Below are 6,491 nucleotides of genomic sequence, written 5' to 3'. Positions count from 1 at the left end.
ACTTTCTTTCTCGTCATTATCTTAGGTTAGTAGAGATAGCTCAAGTGACCTTTCTTTACTGCAAAAATTCAAATTTAGTGCCAGTCTCTAGGAAGAGGTGGTGGTCAGATGACTTGGGTTAGTGGAGTTAGCCTAATTGACCTATCTTCCCGCCATTTTCTTACATTAATAGAGGCTACATTGTCCTTATGGAATTTAAACTTCCCGCCATTTTCTGGGGGAGGGGGTTAGGTTAGTCAAGGTAGCCCAATTGACCTACCTTCCTACCAAAATTCAAACTTCCCATCAAAAGCCGCCATCTTGAATAAAGTCATGGCCGCCATCTTGGATGACGTCATCACCACCATTTTGGATACATCTGGCAACAGTGCAGAGTATGCGCATGTCCCCCTTGTCCCAATACTTATATGGTGTATTGCATATGGGTAAATTTTTTACTGTTTCCTCAAAAGCCTCGATGAAGTCTATCCATTTATAATGATGTGAACTAGCATAGATACGTATAAATCTGTTAAATTCTTGTAGAATTCTTCCTGCGGAATTGCTCTGTTGATGGAATTTTGAGATAAGGATGTTTTTAATGCCTTGTTCCTTTTGAAAATCTCTTAACTTTTTACAAGTGAAATTTATAGCATATTCTGTGAGAATTTTGTCGGGTTTTCCTATCATTGGTAGACAGTGCTGTGAGAATCTAGTTATTATGGCAAATGCTATTGCTGACTTTAATGGACATAATTTAACTTGCTTTTTGAACACGTCATAAATACTACTACTGCCATGTCTAGCTGGGACTGCATCCGTGGTATGGATGTGTATGACCCTATGCATGTTTGGAAAGTAACAATACCTGTTGAGTATTCTTAGGCATATATCTGCTGCATAGTGGCCCCACAAATAGTGAGTGTGCCATACTAAAGAACGTTTACAACAACCAGGAATACACACACACCAGTTGTTTTTCTTAGGATTTCTTGAATAAAATAATACATCATGAATCTTATATTGCGCTTTTACATTTTCAGAGGTGTTGTGAATAAGTCGTGTTTTTACAGTGCGCCATCTATCATCTGGGTTTTGTAGTTCTGCCATGTCTTTGCACATGTCTAAATAATACTGACAGTAGTGTATGTCTTTCACTAACAAAATTCTATGGTCTGTAATCTGTTCTGAAATGTCATTTAAATCGTTGAGACCTTAGAGTAATCTAGAGAGTCCATCTGATGTGATAATGTCCTTTTCTGGCATATGTGCAATTTCAACTGAGTATTCTTGAAGGGTAGCAATCCACGTAGCAATTCATGCATGTAGTAATTTGCATGTAAGTACAAAACATAGAGCTTGGTGGGCACAGTACATACATATATGCTTATCCCTGATGTAATAGTTGAAATTTTGAAGGCCCATAGGACAGCTAAGTCAAATATGAACGTTCACGCTCTGAAAGTGTTCTACTAGCAAAACTAATAATGTTGACCTCTTGTTTGAGTCTATTGTGTTTACTTTGAACAGACAAGCTGCAAGACCATGTAATGAAGCATCAGTCACTATACAAAAATCTAAATTCATATTTGAATGGCATTAAAGATTTGAATTTACTAAGGCATACTTTATAGCCTCAAAATCTTTTTTACAGGCATCCGTCCAACACCAAATGGCATTCTTTTTCCAGAGTTTCAAAAGTGACGAGCTGTTTAGTAGTTGTTTACGAACGAAAGGACAAAAAATGAATTTAAGCCTAAAAATGTTTCTAATTGCCGTTTCGTTGTAGGATGGGGAAAGTTTCATATGGCAACTAACTTACTGGGATCATGTTTGGTGCCTGCTGGAGAAATATATGCCCTAAAAGTTTTATTAAGTTAGGTGTAACACCGATTTTGAAAAATCTATCTACAATTCTGTCAAGTACGTCAACATGTTCTGATCATGTTTCAGTAGCAATGAGAATGTCATCAACATATACAGTTACTTTATCTAAAAGATAAGGACCAAGGACTGTATAAGTGCTGCAATGAAAATTCCTGCTCTTACATCAATAAATCAGCTTTTATTTGTCTACTCCCGTGCATCAAAAAGAATTTTACTTTGTAAAAGTCGATCAGTGCGTCCTTTTCTCTAAAACATTAAATGTCGAAGAGGCATTCCACAGTGAGACTGCTTATTACTAGGGATACGAACAGTACAACTCCATCCCCTATTATTATGTCCGCCTGTGTCTGCCATTTCACTAATACAGCTTTTGCACAAACAGCATCTGAGACTTTGCAACCTTGTCCTGGGAGTATAGGATTTTTTTGGCTTCCCCTATTCTTTTGAAATATGTTTGTGAGACACAATTGTCGTCGCGCCTGTGACGAGAACTATAGTAGTAGGTATTTTGTCTGTAATTACCCTTTATTTTAGCCTGTACTGCCATTTGTATCTTATGGCCCGACAAGACGCCTCCTGAGACGCGGCAAGGTAGGAGTAGGCAAAATGCAACAGGGAATAACAATATTAATGTGCTAATAGTAAACTGCAGGAGCGTCTATAGAAAGGTCCCAGAACTGCTCTCATTAATAAACGGTCACAATGCCCATATAGTACTAGGGACAGAAAGTTGGCTGAAACCAGACGTAAACAGTAATGAAATCCTAAACTCAGATTGGAATGTATACCGTAGAGACAGGCTGAACAGTGAAGGGGGAGGCGTGTTTATAGCGATAAGAAGTGCAATAGTATCGAAGGAAATTGACGGAGATCCGAAATGTGAAATGATTTGGGTGAAGGTCACGGTTAAAGAAGGCTCAGACATGGTAATTGGATGTCTCTATAGGCCCCCTGGCTCAACAGCTGTTGTGGCTGAGCACCTGAAGGATAATTTGGAAAATATTTCGAGTAGATTTCCCCACCATGTTATAGTTCTGGGTGGAGATTTTAATTTGCCAGATATAGACTGGGAGACTCAAACGTTCATAACGGGTGGCAGGGACAAAGAATCCAGTGAAATTTTTTTAAGTGCTTTATCTGAAAACTACCTTGAGCAGTTAAACAGAGAACCGACTCGTGGGGATAACATATTAGACCTTCTGGTGACAAACAGACCCGAACTATTTGAAAAAGTTAACGCAGAACAGGGAATCAGCGATCATAAAGCGGTTACGGCATCGATGATTTCAGCCGTAAATAGGAATATTAAAAAGGGTAGGAAGATTTTTCTGTTTAGAAAAAGTGACAAAAAGCAGATTTCAGAGTACCTGTTGGCTCAACACAAAAGTTTTGTCTCAAGTACAGATAGTGTTGAGGATCAGTGGACGAAGTTCAAAACCGTCGTACATTATGCGTTAGATGAGTATGTGCCAAGCAAGATCGTAAGAGATGGGAAAGAGCCACCGTGGTACAACAACCGAGTTAGAAAACTGCTGCGGAAGCAAAGGGAACTTCACAGCAAACATAAACATAGCCAAAGCCTTGCAGACAAACAAAAATTACACGAAGCGAAATGTAGTGTGAGGAGGGCTATGCGAGAGGCGTTCAATGAATTCGAAAGTAAAGTTCTATGTACTGACTTGGCAGAAAATCCTAAGAAATTTTGGTCTTATGTCAAAGCGGTAGGTGGATCAAAACAAAATGTCCAGAGACTCTGTGACCAAAATGGTACTGAAACAGAGGATGACAGACTAAAGGCCGAAATACTAAATGTCTTTTTCCAAAGTTGTTTCACAGAGGAAGATTGCACTGTAGTTCCTTCTCTAGATTGTCGCACAGATGACAAAATGGTAGATATCGAAATAGACGACAGAGGGATAGAGAAACAATTAAAATCGCTCAAAAGAGGAAAGGCCTCTGGACCTGATGGGATACCAGTTCAATTTTACACAGAGTACGCGAAGGAACTTGCCCCCCTTCTTGCAGCGGTGTACCGTAGGTCTCTAGAAGAGCGTAGCGTTCCAAAGGATTGGAAAAGGGCACAGGTCATCCCCGTTTTCAAGAAGGGACGTCGAACAGATGTGCAGAACTATAGACCTATATCTCTAACGTCGATCAGTTGCAGAATTTTGGAACACGTATTGTGTTCGAGTATAATGACTTTTCTGGAGACTAGAAATCTACTCTGTAGGAATCAGCATGGGTTTCGAAAAAGACGGTCATGTGAAACCCAGCTCGCGCTATTCGTCCACGAGACTCAGAGGGCCATAGACACGGGTTCACAGGTAGATGCCGTGTTTCTTGACTTCCGCAAGGCGTTCGATACAGTTCCCCACAGTCGTTTAATGAACAAAGTAAGAGCATATGGACTATCAGACCAATTGTGTGATTGGATTGAGGAGTTCCTAGATAACAGGACGCAGCATGTTATTCTCAATGGAGAGAAGTCTTCCGAAGTAAGAGTGATTTCAGGTGTGCCGCAGGGGAGTGTCATAGGACCGTTGCTATTCACAATATACATAAATGACCTGGTGGATGACATCGGAAGTTCACTGAGGCTTTTTGCAGATGATGCTGTGGTGTACCGAGAGGTTGTAACAATGGAAAATTGTATTGAAATGCAGGAGGATCTGCAGCGAATTGACGCATGGTGCAGGGAATGGCAATTGAATCTCAATGTAGACAAGTGTAATGTGCTGCGAATATACAGAAAGATAGATCCTTTATCATTTAGCTACAAAATAGCAGGTCAGCAACTGGAAGCAGTTAATACCATAAATTATCTGGGAGTACGCATTAGGAGTGATTTAAAATGGAATGATCATATAATGTTGATCGTCGGTAAAGCAGATGCCAGACTGAGATTCATTGGAAGAATCCTAAGGAAATGCAATCCGAAAACAAAGGAAGTAGGTTACAGTACGCTTGTTCGCCCACTGCTTGAATACTGCTCAGCAGTGTGGGATCCGTACCAGATAGGGTTGATAGAAGAGATAGAGAAGATCCAACGGAGAGCAGCGCGCTTCGTTACAGGATCATTTAGTAATCGCGAAAGCGTTACGGAGATGATAGATAAACTGCAGTGGAAGACTCTGCAGGAGAGACGCTCAGTAGCTCGGTACGGGCTTTTATTGAAGTTTAGAGAACATACCTTCACCGAAGAGTCAAGCAGTATATTGCTCCCTCCTGCGTATATCTCGCGAAGAGACCATGAGGATAAAACCAGAGAGATTAGAGCCCACACAGAGGCATACCGACAGTCCTTCTTTCCACGAACAATACGAGACTGGAATAGAAGGGAGAACCGATAGAGGTACTGAAGGTACCCTCCGCCACACACCGTCAGGTGGCTTGCGGAGTATGGACGTAGATGTAGATGTAGATGTTGACACGTGTGTGACTTCTGTGTGAATTCGTCCCTCATGTCAATACCATCGCTGCATCTAAGTAGGTTTGTTTTTACTTGTTCTGTTTCCCCAGACCGTGTTACGACCGACATTCGAGGACTTAATGTGGTCGGTGCTTGTTTGTCGACGCACACTGCTCATCGGATGGCGTCTGCTCATTTGTAACCCCTACTATATTTATGAAATCTCTTTGTTGCGCATGCAGCACCCAGTTAACATAGTCACTTGACGCATCCGGCATATGACGGCTTTCGGACTATTGTTACTATTGTTTTGCGGAAAGTTACTCATATTCACGGTCTGCTTTCGCCTGTTCCAGTAATGTGAGTTTTGGTTGGCACAGTACTGACTGTTGTCACTGCCCTGATACCCAGTGTGGTATCTGTTATTAAACTTCTTTTTGTTTTTAAAGTTGTTTCGCGGTCGTTGATCGGTAGGCTGGCCGTCATAGCTTGGTGACGTGGGCGTTGACATCACGGACTGTGCCCCCGGTGCCTTTGCCGGCCCACCGTTGTTGTTGCCATATCTCGGCTGGCCTGGCTGCAAGGACCCATTCTTATTATTCATGTTATGTTGATTATAACTGGCTCTCATATCCTCGTGTATCAGATCAATTGTATCGAGGGTGATCATAAACTGATTCAGGTCGTCTTCAGGAGGGTACAGAAAATCTTTACCTATGCTAACGGGTACCTACCCTTTAAGGATTCTTATCAAGTCTTTATGTGAAACCGGTTCGATCCTGTTTCCTCAGGCGTTGCTGTATACATGTGGACCAATATTTCTTTTAAGAACTCGTTTTCAAATTACGTATATGTTTCGTGTGTTTCAGTCGTTTCAATTGCCTATATGACTCCGCCACCCTGGACATAGCCAACCACGAACAGAATCTTTTGATACCCTGTCCGGGTGGTGGGTAATACTCCGGGAAAGATTTTATAAAAATCAGAGGGTGCGGAGTTCTTTCTGTGGATAGTAGATTTGGAATTGCCGATGCATTATCACACTTTCCTTCAGTAATAATATAGAAAGTGTGGGGTTTGTGTCCATTTTGTAATATCTGCATGGCGGAGGGACTTCATTTGTGCCAGCCTCGTCACTAGAATCTGACTTATACTCCCCGCGATTTGGACTGTTGCCAAATGTTTGGCGAATTCTACGTGATGCATTAGGCATATA

Source organism: Schistocerca piceifrons, chromosome X (assembly GCF_021461385.2).
Source record: "Schistocerca piceifrons isolate TAMUIC-IGC-003096 chromosome X, iqSchPice1.1, whole genome shotgun sequence".
In the NCBI taxonomy this organism is placed as follows: domain Eukaryota; kingdom Metazoa; phylum Arthropoda; class Insecta; order Orthoptera; family Acrididae; genus Schistocerca; species Schistocerca piceifrons.
This window is presented reverse-complemented; position numbering follows the sequence as displayed.